The sequence below is a fragment of the Macrobrachium nipponense genome, chromosome 5 (genome assembly GCF_015104395.2).
Source record: "Macrobrachium nipponense isolate FS-2020 chromosome 5, ASM1510439v2, whole genome shotgun sequence".
In the NCBI taxonomy this organism is placed as follows: domain Eukaryota; kingdom Metazoa; phylum Arthropoda; class Malacostraca; order Decapoda; family Palaemonidae; genus Macrobrachium; species Macrobrachium nipponense.
The window spans coordinates 101,964,300-101,979,525 of NC_061107.1; the positions used below are offsets into that span (position 1 = coordinate 101,964,300).

At 37.6% G+C, this 15,226-nt stretch overlaps 1 long non-coding RNA gene across 1 annotated transcript; it reads right to left on the bottom strand.

Moving 5' to 3' along the window:
- Positions 1-12,374: 12,374 nt before the first annotated feature.
- LOC135215132 (uncharacterized) lies at positions 12,375-15,226 on the bottom strand. The gene is made up of 4 exons (XR_010314593.1): positions 15,137-15,226; positions 14,420-14,524; positions 14,126-14,215; positions 12,375-12,779 (listed from the first exon to the last, which is right to left on the bottom strand). It is a non-coding gene; the product is annotated as an uncharacterized LOC135215132 (long non-coding RNA).

Genomic DNA, 15,226 nt, shown 5'->3' on the forward strand with positions numbered 1-15,226 from the left:
CAAGATTTATCCATTTTGAAAGTGTACCTCTCCTGAGGTATACGTTTGAAAGACGTATCCCTCCAAAGAGGAGGAACACATATCGTGCCTATGTGAACTCTCGAGAGAGAATGGGAGTTTCCAGCCCTGTGACTGGCTTATCAGCAGTCAATCAGGAGCGTCGTAAGGGACGGGCCTAGACATCAAATGCACGGTTGACATGAATCTACTATAGTAACTCATACTGTAAAAGCTTCCAGATCTTTAGCTGAAACCTTCCGTCTCGGGCAGTGAATGAAAACAAGAGAAGAGAAATGGCTGAACCACTCGGAAAACCTGAATGAAATATGGTTACTACGTTCGGCAAGGAACGTCTTATTTTGTGCTCCGTGTAGCTTATGGTGTCATGGCCTGTAACAAAGGTGATGTCTCTGGTCATGTGGCTAAGCTTGTAACTTTGGATTATTGCTTTGTTTTCCTATTTCTACAATGGACTCCATGTGAGTTTTTCGAGGATGTCTTGTCTGTAAAACTTAGATCAAGGACGTGTATATATATTTCCCTCAAAAATAGCAAGTAATTTTTTTTATATTTCCGTAAAATTTTGCTGTTAAGGCTGTAGATGATTCTCGATACTCGTGCAATCAGATGATATTTACCCTGATGAAAGTTTCGAGCTCTTCACAATGAAAGTTTTGGGAAAACAGAACAATAGCTAAAGAAAGGGATGATTATTTTTCTAATAAATGATAAAGAAAAAACTAACAGACTAATTTCCTAGGCGGGTAATTCTTGTAAATTGAACTGTGGAATAGCCATTAAATGAAACTGAGCTGTTGTAAAACTGCAATAAAGCCGTCCACAAGAATAGCTTAACCCATTTAATTTTGCGCAAATTTATTTTGAAGATTAATTCACGACTTGGTATTCAGCAAAGGTGTTAGGACTACCTGCTTAGAGGATTAAGTAAACACCCTCAGGACTGTACAACACCTGATCAAACACCTGCTAAGTATATATATATATATATATATATATATATATATATATATATATATATATATATATATATATGTATATATATATAACATGGGGGGAAGAACCCCCAGTATTCATAAGGTAAGCGTGGACACGAAACGGAAGGCAGACCCCTATCTCTCTCTCTCTCTCTCTCTCCAAGGAATCACCCTCTCTCTCTTCTCTCTCTCTCTCTCTCTCTCTCTCTCTCCTCTCTCCACCTCTTTCTCTCCATTCTAACAGGTAATGAAAATGAGAGAGTTGCATCATAACATAACGTTTATTTACAAGAATAACTAAATCAATTAACCAAGTAATCCAGTCTTACAGACTAACTTAAAAACAACTCATTGTCAAGTCACCCAAAAGTCCGTCAGATCCATCTGTTCAAAGATACAGAACACATCTCGGTAAGTACACACACAAGTTTAAAGACAAAGTTAATAAAATGGAACATCTTACAAGATATCAAACAAGCCATCCCTTTGGCTAAAGTAAAGGTAACACTTACCCATTCCCAACCGGAATATCACTCACTGATAAATAAAAACACTTTGGCATCTGCCATCATGGCTTCGCCTTCCTCCCCCGAATGTCTGTGCAAGTCTTCCCATAGACTTGGCTAGTGATACATTATGAATAGAAGAGGCGCACACGCACATACGAATGCACACTTCGACAACGCCTCACGGTTCTAGCTGCATCTAGTTTCACAAAGGCACTTGAGAAGAGTTCATAAACTGTCGTACATTGACTTCCTGAATTAAGCACTTTTATCTCACGCCACCCCCTAGAAACTCATTCATCAGCTACCCTCAGGTCGTTACCTCTGCACTGTTCTCCACATTCCATAGGTCACAGAGAACGTACGAACAATATATTATTAATCAAAATCCCTATGTCTTACAGATTGCTCGGCCTCGCACAAATGCTAGCTCCCGCCTAGCAAAATTGCTTAAAACACAAAACACTGGCCGGCTTAAAATAAAATAAGTAAAACTGCACGTCTCTGGCATTATAAAATAAAGTCTTATCACGCTTTATCTCCCAATAACACAAAACGCATTTTCTCTCATATTTTCTGCATTAGGATTCTTGAATATCCCTCTTCGCTTGTCTGCAACTAGCTGAACAGACAGCAACAGGCTATAGCAGGCTGTAGCAACTGTAGGAAGACGGAATGCCTCCCCCATCGTAGAAGACTCTCACGGCTTCTTGTAGATCCCCAAAAAACACGCTGTAGAATTCTCTCGATCACCCATCATGGAAATACTTCTAATCACCCTGGGGTAAAATAACAGCAACCTCTCGGCTGGTGGACGTCTTGCTGGCGTCGGGGAACGACTTTTTGGGTGTGTGTTAGTATGTCAGTCAAGTCTTTGGTCAATCCAAGAAAATTAACTCAGACATACTACTTCTATCAAACAATGATCTCAAAAGGGCAGAAATACTAACTGAACGTCTCCCAATTAACTCCCTTAAATATGACTACTAAAATGATAAGTCATTATCGCAACTCTCTAAGAAAGAAAAACATCAAGTTCTCCAACTCAATTCTCCAAACTCGCACATCAGCACACACACAACTCAGAAATCACAGCAACTCCACGGAACTCTGCACTCACATTTCGAACTCGAATGTGCTCACAAGAGAAAAAAAAAGAAGACAAAATCATAACAAGCCCAAGAAAAAAAAAGAAAGTATCTCGTAACATACCCAGACCCAAAAAAATATTCTCTCAAGTTCTGACATTCAAACAACCCACAAAATCAGTAAAAATCTCCAACTTTTAACAGCAAAAACCCCTTTACTGCTCAATAATTAATCACAATGAGACTTAATGTCAAACTCCCTTTACGTAAGTAACAACCCTCGAAAAATTACACCTCCCGGTAAAATCAAATCTCCCGTCCAAAAAAGAAATGCTACTTAAGCTCAATCCCCAAATCATATCTCTCATAGGAAAAGGAAGAAAAACAATAAAAAAAAGGATAATCACAAGAAGATTTCCCCAATCACAAAATACATAATACATGTATAATATGCATAACTCCCGCGTTTTCCCCAAGAAATGCTCCATGTAAAGCCACGGAATTTGCCAGAAAGCAAACTCTTACACATGCGCTTTCGTGAAATGCTATAGCCAACATTTCCAGATATTGCAAAAATTCTGATCTGTCACCATCAGAGGAAAAGAATCAGCACAGCGCTCATCACATCGCCTGTCAGCAGAAAAATCGCCTGCGGACGCATGCTCAAACAACAGCATAAAACAATTGTCTTAGTCATAACACATAAGTTTGGAAACTCATGATTCTCAAGAAAAAAAAGGTCTAACTGACACATTTCATAGAATTAACTCCAGGATATTACTAATGTGTTCAAAAATTTGTCTCGAAGACTTATTCTCTCAACATGACTTTGTCCCAAATTATATTTCTCCAAGAATAACACACTTGTGAACATAAAAAATGCACACACATCTCCATATGACTCGTAATGCAGTAATGCCATTCGCCTCTAAATAGACACGAAACCAAAAAAAAAGAACCTCAGAAATCTCCTCTTGACTCGAAAAAAACTCCCATAACCACAAAAAAAAGGGTCACCCGCCCAAGATTAATTCCAACTCCATTATGAGACACCATATTAATAATAACACCACTCCGGTTATAAAAATATTTCCTCCATTTGGTTAATAACCAACCCCCTATATTATTCTCTTATTTCTCCAATAGCCACATGTCAGTAAAAAAAAGACACCACTCCAGGAATAGAGAATAATCACCTCTATTTCGGCAAATACAAAATATTTACCTCTATTTCCCCAATAACTCCATGTGGAACAAAACAAGGCTCCAAAAAATATATCTCCAAAAAAGGAATATCAAAAATTGAAATCCTACCTCCAAAAAAAATGTGCACTCAAGGCAACTAACTCACTCACTTTAAATATTGCCCCATAATCTCCAAATATGTGTCTCCATTTGCAACAAAGATGGCTGCAAAATAATTGAACTAAACATAGCTCATACCACTATTGGCAAATATAAAAAATGGCCAAAAAAAAATATATCTCCCATAGATTATATCTCAAATATAACTCCAAAATAATATATCCTCCAATTATCTCTCCAAAATAATATATCTCAATTATATCTCAATTCTAACTCCAATTCTCCAGAGAATAACTCAATGTTATAGTAAAAAACTATAAAAACTCTCTCCATTTAGCATAACTGCTAAAAAAGGGCAAAAACTCGGCAATTAAAACTGTCTAGAAAATTCTAGAAAAAAATCACTAATGTGCCACAACTCATTATAACAGAACTCCAAATTCACAGTGTCTAAGCAAAGACTTCTCCATATGCACTACGACATAGCCACTAGAAAACTTAACCAAGTTTCCTATCTCTCACAAATTTGTCACAAATACAACAAGGGTATTGTGCAAGAAAACTCACAATTTCTGGAACATAAATATCCAGAGAAGAAATGTAGTGCCATTACGTATGCATTCAAAACGTGCAAAAATTCTCCCATATATTACTCTATAGCATCAAATAGCTAAAACACGAACACGTTCCCGAACAATGACTCTAAGTCACGAACTGAGATAATATTCACACTAACTGGAGAGAAAAAAATAAATTCAAATTCACCCTTGGTAAAAAAAACTTGTGTCAGCTATGGCTAATTTCCAAAAAAGGAAAAAAGAAAAATCAACGGCACCATTAACTATCTCCCGTAACTCACTAGATGTCAAGCAATTATCTGCTGAACTCATAAAAAAAGAAAAAAAAAACTAAAACAATGTGTTGTTAGTTCCTCCCATAATCACAAAAGATTTCACCTCCCTTGACAGCATTAAAACACCCACGTATTAGTATAAAAAAAAAATCAGTATCAGAAATATCATTATCACAAAATCACCAAAAAAATTGCCATCATCAAAATCATCAGTATCAGTACAAAAAATATCACCAATGTTAATGCTTGTCCATTCTCCAAAAATTCAGCAAAAAATTCAGCAAGTTTCACCACAATTCACCAAGATTCAGTCAGATTCATCAAGATTCAGCAAAACTCATCCCCGTGAATCACTGAAATATTCTCCAAAGTTACAAAAACTCAACAAATAATTAACACAAGACTTCTCCCATGAATTCATCATAACAATTATCCGTGAATAATTATCTGTAATAATTATTAAATAATCCCCCATGAAATATCTCAAATCTCTCGTAAAACAATTCTCCCGTAATGATAATTATACTTAGGCAAACCTCCCGTGACACATCTCAAGTATAACAATTATTAATAATAACAATAACAATAACTCTCCACAGCAATAATTCTCTTGCAAAAAAATTTCAAGTAAAGGTGAAATTCAAATAGCATACAACAGTATTGCTGAATCCTATGACATACAATTTCTCCAGCATGCAACACCATGACATAACACCATTGCCACACAACACAGATACAACACCAATCATCGGCATTTCAAAGTAATTTCTCCAACACAATAAAAAAAAATAATCTGTGTATCCCCCTTATATTTGTGTCTTTCAAGGCACAAAGAAACATATAACACTTCCCGTGCATGTTAACTACTTTTCCCCTCATTTTCGGAAAAGAAAAATCTCTTTTCATTTCCTTTTCTCTTCGTCCAAGAGAGAGAGAGAGAAAAAAAAAATTCTTTTCTAAAAAAAGACTCTACGGGCATTTCACTTCATCAACTAATCAATCAGCTGATATCTTAGCATTCAATGTCAAGGCCAAATTTGTCTTCAACATAAAGGAATAAAAAAGGAAAAGGGGGAGTTCACCCACACTGAGAAAAAAAAATTTCTCCCCCACTCAACTTGTTAGACCTTGTCTCACTTGGCCTTGTTGGCATTGACAAGAAAAATACGTAATATATATATATATATATATATATATATATATATATATATATATATATATATATATATATATATAGTGTGTGTGTGTGTGGATAAATCACTCTCGTACACTGAAGTCACCAGGCTTCCCAATACATATTTTATAAAACATTGTTTATACAGGCTAATTCTATTCTCTTCGTAATGCTTTACACATCAACCATTAATACTATATATGCGGCTGAATTTTTTTTTTATACCGTACATGGGCCTGACGACCAATCGTTTGATCCCGTAAGGGGTAATGCCTTCAATGCACCTCATGCCGTGCACTGTAGACAATACTTGAGAATCTTTCCAGCGTCCCTTCGGCCCCTAGCTGCAACCCCTTCATTCCTTTTACTATACCTCCGTTCACATTTTTTTTTATTTCTTCGTACTTTCCACCCTCTCCTAACAATGGATTCATAGTGTAACAGCGAGGTTCTCCTCCTGTAATACTTTTTAAACCTTCTTTGCTCTCAAGTGAACAAATTTTGCAATGCCCAAATACAATTTTTATGTGGCCCAGAAAAGTGAAAGACTAGGGATATTATTAATAATGTATTTATGACAATGCTTATTTAAATCAAGGCGTCCTTGTCTATCTGTTTTGCATAATGCGTGATCTTGTGTAGATTCCACTGTTATAATTAATGTAGCCTACTATGGGTTTCACATACGGTGCAAGCACGTTTTTTGGCAATAACTCTGTAACGAACACGCGTATCAGAACGAGATTTTTCTGTAGTGTATTACACCCAGTGCCGTAATTTGTAAGGGTATCGTGAATCACTAATTGAAAAGAATAACGGCACTTGTCCTTGTACCAACAGGCAAAAACTCCATTAGCCAGAAATGGATACTAACACAACAGTAAAAAGCTCCGCCTACCCTCTCCCCCCACCTTCACCGCCACCCCCGTCGTTCTTCCTTCCCTCACCTTCCCTTCTCTCTCTCTCTGAAAGTTGTTTTAGTTTAAACTTATTTTGTATGCTTTTTCTATCTATCTATCTATCTATCTATCTAATAATAGTTTACATTGGTGTATATTCTAACGAAAGGTTTAGATAGGTAAGATTCACCCCCACCGGTGTGAAACCATTTATAAGATATTACCTCACAAACCTTCCCGGTAACAAATCAACTCATCTGTATTCTGTGTGTGTGTGTGTGTGTGTGTGTGTGTGTGTGGTAGTGGTACCTACTGTAAATGATTATTAGAGTGAGAGATATCTGAATGTATGGTGGAGCCATAGAACGATAGACACTATGATTTATGGGAAACCAAGTGTTATACTTGTGGTTTGTTACCTTCTTCGTAATCCTCATACAGACTCAGGTATAAGCAATATAGTACTTGTATTACGAAGGTGAAGAAGAGATGGCCACCACGGAACTTAACTGTCGGCACGGTTTCAGATATTCGTTTGTCACGCAACTTTTCAACTTTTTTTAGCTATGAGAAAGCCTCCAATTGCCTTCAGATTGGTTGGACCAGGCAACTGGTTATAGATACTCTGTGTTACAAATAAAAATTGAGCCTTTCTAACGGCCATTCATTCTCCGGACATTCATTAGAGTTAAACTCTTGGTTACACCGATGCGCATATAACAGTCGCTTTACCATAAATCATAGCGTCTATCGTTTTACTGCCCCACCATACATTCAGATATCTCTCACCCTAATAACCATTTACAGTAGGTACCACTACCACACACACACACACACAACAGAGACAGAGAAGAGAGAGAGAAAGGGAAAGATAGTGACGGAGGAGGATGAAGCGGAATCAGTGCATAAATAAATCAGTCAACAAACAGGTAACAACCGAGTGAATCGTTAGATATATACACCAATGTAAACCATTATTAAATAGATATAGAAAAAAATCGTACAAAATATGTTTAAACTGAAGTGACTTTAAGAGAGAGAGAGAGAGAGAGAGAGAGAGAGAGAGAGATGAGCGGATCAATGCATAAATAAATCAGTAAACTGGCAGCTAACAACCGACTGGATCGTTAGATATATACAACAATGTATATTATAAGATAGATAGATAGATAGATATATAGAAAAATCATACAAAATAAGCTTAAACTGAAGCAGCTTTCAGAGATAGAGAGAAGGGAAGGTGAGGGAAGGATGAAGGACGGTGGTGGCGGTGGAGGTAGGGGAAGAAGGTAGGCGGAGCTTTTTACTGTTGTGTTCGTATCCATTTCTGGCTAATGGTGTTTTTGCCTCTTGGTACAAGGGCAAATGTCTTTATTTTTTACAATTAGTGATTCACGATACCCTTATAAATTACGGCACTGGGTGTAATACACATAGCAAAATCTCGTTCTGATACAAGTGTTCGTTACAGAGTTATTGCCAAAAAACGTGCTTGCACTGTCTCTGAAACCCATAGGAGGGTATGATCATTTTAATTATCAGTGGACGCGCTCTGACCAATATTATTATCATTAATTAATTAATATTATTATTTCTGTTATGCATATATATATACAATTTTTAGCCTGAACTATACTTATTTCATTGTTAAGCCCAGTATTGATGTCAGTGGTTGTTCCAATATGTGACTCAACCCTATTTTCTATGCTACGCCTCTCACAGGATGGGAGAGTGTCCAATAAATAAACCTCTCACGAGGCCAAATCTAAATTAAAAAGATCCCTTTTAGTGCTGAATAACCTCATGGGTCCCAGAGCTTGGCCTTTGGCCTAAATTCTATATTCTCTTCTGCCACTCATTTGCTACTCCCCAGCAAGACAACAATTCAATTCGCTTGCAAGCAAGTGTGGACAAAACAATTATGCCTAACTGGTGGGTGCCGGCTGAAGGACCAAAGCCGCCGGGCGACAGCCGATCGTGTAGACGAAGCCTTAGATATAATGCCATGAGGTCACACGGCTACGTATCAGAAACTATTCATTCCCTGCAATATAAACTTAGACCATCATTCCCAAGTGTCATACACAGTCGCGTCTATTCCTGTTCATTTATTTACAGCCGCACGCTTCTTGATGCTATTCTTAAACCTAAGCAATTTGTTTGCGCAACTCATTCTGGGCCTGATTTCTGGTCTATCCTCCTCCCTCGGCATGAGCAACTCTTTCTTGAGCCTGCTTTCTTTGGCAGCAATTCCTTACTCGCTTAGCAAATCTGGCCTTTAAAAGCATGACACATAGTAAACGACGGCGAACTTTGTGTAAGAACAGACTTAATACAGCCCAAGATGTATCTTCACGAGTTTTTACCTTTTTCTAGATAAGTTAAGACAATCATCCTCGTATAGAATTTAGGCTAATGAAAGAGAAATTAATAGCAGAGAAGTTTGAAACCTTCACAGTTGTGCTATAAAACAAAATAAAGAGAGGGTGGATGGCAAGATGAAATGGAATGGAATGTAGACTTCAGGCCAAGAGCTGGGACCTACGAGGTCATCCAGCGCTGGAAGGAAAATAGAGAGCAGGTAGGTTTAAAGTAATGCATATAGTGCACTGCAGGAGGTGAACTGACGGCACTAAACCCCTAATCCTGGTAAGTAACCTTCATGATTATGGATTAATACCAATTAAGCACCACAGGTCTGAATGACCAATTCGTAACCGGGAATGAGCTCTTCTATCGCCAATTCTATGGTAGTTCATGATCATGGAGTTACTTCGTTAGCCACAATGCATACTGTTCGTGCTTGGTACCAGTTTCCCAAATTGGTTTCTTTAGGATTAACTGATGGTACTTAAAAGGTCATATTTTATCATAGCGAGTCTGTTCTAGAGCAACTAGTTTAATAAATACCGACTGAGAACTCATTCGTAAAATATGTGGCCTGTGTACCAAAATTTTTTAAACCTGTATTTTACTTCATTCAATGACAAATTCCTTCAGTAGTTTACCATTTTCATTTCCGTAATAAACAAACAATAGCAACCGAAGAGACCCATTAACACAAATACCATTTCGTATGATACATCCACATGAAGCATTCCATATCTAGCGACAGTCATATTAAAATCCTTCGCCTATGTTCCTCATTTATTTCCTGTTCGGTGTCAAATTCACAAATTCACTTAACCATTACCATCCATAATAGTTACTCTCCAAAACAACCAGTCCTGGGAGTTATAAAGGCCTGTCCACACGAGCGGGCCTGATCGGCGTCCTCCGGGGTTGACGGGCAAATTCTGGGCTTCCCCGTGAATGTTGTCCACACGGGTGAGGCGATGGAGAGGTGGGCGTACCCGACGATGCCAGTAGTGTGTTCAGTGTGGTACGATAAACATGGTGCCTACCGCAAAGAAGATAGTGTAGCATGATAATTGCTTTATGTGTGATGAAAAAGAAGAGAATATGGTGCAAAGAATGGCTCAGTAAAAGAAATGTATATGGTTAACGTAGGTCTGCCAGGGTCCAAGTTCAAGCCATCGGGCATCGCCATGGTGATTTTGCTACAAGACCCATCGGGCAATTTGACGGTTTGCACGTCAAGTGTGCCCGTTAGAGGGGAAGTCCACCGATCAGGCCCGATAGTGTGGACAGGCCTTTAGTCTTTAAAATTTGTTATAGACCCATCCCGTATTCTTAAAAAGATACCTTTGATCTTTCAGGAATTCAGGTTCAAGTTCAAGAAACCGCTGAACTTAAAAATAAAAACAGATCGGTAAGTGAACTCTAGTTAGAGAAAATTATTACTTCAGCGACCAGTTTTGCCACTAACCATTATCAAAACTCACATAGCCCATACCTTGGTGAATTGCATTTGAAAATGTATATTGGCAGTAACAATAACTGCTTGAAGACTTTCTGAACAATTTTGGTCCTATATAGCAAAGACAATCAAACCCTTGATTGCCAGTGGTAGCTTGGCAAACTGTCGTTTATTATAGCATCGCATTCACTAAATTAATGGATACCAACGATTGCATCAAGCAATTATAATGTTGAAACCTCACTATCAAGCTCACTGCCGGTGTTCATGACCAGTCCCAACGACTCTGTTCAATGAAGAATTAGTTCCCGCTTACGTTATGACCAGCCCTAGAATGCCCTAACCTTAATCAAGGAATGCATCAGTGCCTCAGTGCCTTGTGTTTATGATTATGATCCGGATCAGTCATTGTGCCGATGTACAGTACCTTCCACTCATGTGTGTCCACAGATGCACTTGACAGGGTTCATGGAAAATAATTCATAGCCCACGTTCATGGATAGCATCACAAACCCATTGGCAACATTACAAAATCATTGCTTGTGTAAGAGTAACAAATTCACTGTTATAAGTGAAAAATTTTGTTCTTAGAATAAAACTCAAGTGTTCTTAGGTAACAGACTCGATTGCCTGTGTTCATAGTGAGCAGACTGAAAAGCCTGTGCTCATAGAGAACAGACTCAAATTCCGTTTCATAGAGAACAGACTCAATTGCCTTTGTTCATAGAAACTCATTGCCTGTGTTCTTGCAGAACAGACTCAATTGCCTATGTTTATAGACAAACTTCTATTGCCCGCGTTCATAGAGAACAAACTTCTATTGCCTGTGTTTATAGAGAACAAACTTCAATTACCTGTGTTCATAGAGACCAAACTCATTGCCTGCGATTATAAGAACAATCTCATTGCCTGTGACCATAGAGAACAACCTCAATGCCCGTGTTCAGAGAAAATCAATGCCTACTTCTTAAAGAACACTCAATTACCTGAGTTCATAGAGAAGAGACTCAATTACCTACATTCATAGAGAACAGACTCAATTGCCTGTGTTAACAGAGAGCAAAACTCATTACCCGTGTTCAGAGAACAAAACTCATTGCCGTGTTCAGAGAACAAAACTCATTGTCCGTGTTCAGAGAACAAAACTCATTGTCCGTGTTCAGAGAACAAAACTCATTGTGCTCATAGAGAACAAAACTCATTGTGCTCATAGAGAACAAAACTCATTGTGTTCATAGAGAACAAAACTCATTGCCTGTGTTCATAGAGAACAATCTAATAGCCTGTGTTCACCGAGTTAACATACATCTCACTATTACCGGATAGCAAACAAATACATCGCTTACGGCGAGTAACCTGTAGTATCAAAACTAACATAACTGGCAAACCTTGACTATGCCCCACTTAAACATAAACAGAAGCTCCAATTATTTATTCTTAGCAGGTGCTTAAAGTTCTTCGTTACGAGTTAAGTGACTTACGGTGATTGTCACGGGTCTCTAATAATTACCAGGTTTTTTACACAAAACATACCAGTTCTCAATGTTCCATGGACAACCCAATACAACAAAGGCTTATAGATAGAAACTAATATATTTATTAATTTTTTTTATTAATAATTGATGAAAGTAGTATGACTTTAAAGAACACATTAATATTTAATGTTATGCAACATTAAAGTGGCATAAGGTCTGGATTCATAAAAAATTACAAGTGACAATAACAAGGTCTGAACTCTTGATAACATCAAAACCATGCAAATAAGCATCTTGCCGAGAAAACATTAAGTGTTGGAAAGTACGCTTAATTAAGCCTTGCAAAGCAAATGGCTGACATAGTGAAACCTATAGGAGCAAGTGCAGAAATCCTCGTTGGTTACCGACTATCACTGTCATCTCATTTTCCTCTCACTTTCTTCTGTTATAAGAGTAAAACGCAGCCAGCGATTCGTGCGGCTACGTCCCAAACCATTACATGGTCACAGTACCACGGTACATCGAGACTATCCCCATTAACGTCGTAATTATCGATACTTCAATGCAATGCCGAAAATAAGACAAACCGCCAAGTTCTCGAGACAAGGAACTACCCAACCGGTACCAACCACTTAGCTCGCACGTCAACTGCAACAAGAACCTCCTCCGGAAAGAAAGGAGAAAACACGGTGAAAGTTAAATAAGCAGTTTGTGATGAAAAATATGTCGGCTTGTTACACTGACAAACCATCTGCTAACAGAAGAAATCCAAACATTAACAACCTATCTTGGAAAAACTTGAAATCGGTTTTGATGATTATCAGGAATTCAGATATCGGGTAAGCAAGACCTATTATCACAAATGACCCGTTATTCGGGAGCTTCCTATAATCCCTAAAATTAAGTTTTCGGCAACGAGAGAAAGTTCGAAGCTAACAAAAATTAAATAAATTCTAACTTCAACTTTACGCTTAAAAATAAGTTTGGGCAAAACGTTTATGAATATTGGCAAAACATATGACAACCTAATTTCCAGGAAGTTAAATTTCTCTAGTACAGCCTACTGACTCCAGACCTGTTGGTACATAAATTCGTTTTGGTAAATCTTAAGAACTCCGTTATTTTTGGGCGGTCGACTTCGACTATAGCCCCCAGGGGCCAGCACTAAACACGGCGAAATACACTGGACGACCCAATCCTTAGTGGATGTCGTATTCGCGGTTACGTTCCTTGCAGTCCGTGCGGAGTTATTCAATAGAATTACCTTTGTTTTAATCCTGAATATTGCCATTTGGCGGCACAAACATTAATTTCCTCAAAAAGGGGGAGCTTCTGCATACTTTTGTGAGTGGGAAAGACCTAAGCACATTTAAACCCCTGACCCCTATCAATTTACAAAGTAGGAAAAGGATATTGTCTGTACGTAACACCTGATAAAAAAAAATTTGATTACCTGGTTTTTTAACCCCCACGAAATCTGCATAATAGGTCTTAGGACCTACTATGCAGAACATGGGGGCTCCTCCACCCCTCCAGGGGCACCGCCCCTAAAGGGGAGGAGGATAAGTGGAAATTATACAAGTACAGTATCCACAAATTAAATAAAAACAATATCCACAAATAAAAGTAAATTTATGACAACAAATTAAAACTAAACTTGGCAAAAAATATTCCTATCCTAGCTATTCTAGAACAGCATTTATAAAGTAAATTGAAAGAATGGGGAAAATCTGGTTAATTTATGACAAATTAAAGTAAATTACAAAAAACAAATATTACAAAAACAAGAAACTAAATCAAATTAAAAGTAAATTTATGAAAAGTAAATTCAAGATAAAAAAAATTGTATAAATATATGAAATTAAAGAAATAAATAGGATAAATTAAAAAATAGGATAAATTAAAAGCAATTTTATTACAAAAATTGAAAAATAAAATTTACGACAAAAGAATTTGACCCCCCCCCTAAAAAAAAAAAATTCAACTTCGCCGGAAAAATTATCTACATACCTGTTGCTAAAGAAAGCAGCTTTATCATGCTTGAAGCTTTACAGCGAGAACAGGACCTCATAGTAAGTCAAAACTCGTGCCAAACATCACCTGAAAAAAAAAAAGGAGTTGGGCGTAACTTACTCAAAATACTGTTATTTCGGGCGTTAATAACTCCGATTATGGGTAAAGACCCACAGAAAAGTTATAATGCCAACCTAAGATTTGTGCGCGACTAACCATACATTAAGGTTAAAAAATCTCCAGAACAAATATACTATAATAGCAATAATATGCAAAAGTGTCCAGCGTTACCTTGCAGAACACCTGCGTTGATAACTTGACCAACGAAGTGACAATCGATGGAAACCTCAAACGCCAGCTGCAGACCAGTCGCTTGATAATCGGCTTCTTCGTACACTTAACATCAGGACCAATTACGCCACGATAAAATGAGGAAGAATTGAATATGCCACCCGCGAGATATATATATATATATATATATATATATATATATTATATATCATATATATAATATATATATTATATATATATATATATATATATATATATATATAATATAAAATAAAACGGTAATTTTAAGCCCTCATTCTGCGATAAAGTAGACTATGGCAGTTGACGTTTTCCTACATTATTTTACTTACTGAACAAGAATTTAAAGTAATATTTATTCGGACGACTGTAATTAACCCCCAGGGGCCAGTACTAAACACGGTAAAATACACTGGACGCCCTAATCCCTAGTGGGTGTCGTATCCGCAGTTACGTTCCTTGCAAGGTAATTCTACAGAATAGTTCCGCACGGACTGCAAGGAACGTAACCGCGGATACGACATCCACTAGGGATTGGGGCGTCCAAAGTATTTCGCCGTGTTTAGTATTGGCTCCTGGGGGTTAATTACAGTCGTCCGAATAAATATTACTTTAACTTCTTGTTCATTAAGTAAAATAACGTAAGAAAACGTCAACTGCCATAGTCTACTTTACCGCGGAATGAGGGCTTAGAATTACCAAAAAAACGTTCACTTAGCAAATTCCCGTAAAACGTCTACAGCCAAGAATAATGTTACAGTCGAAGGCCGCCATGTTCGAATATTCGAA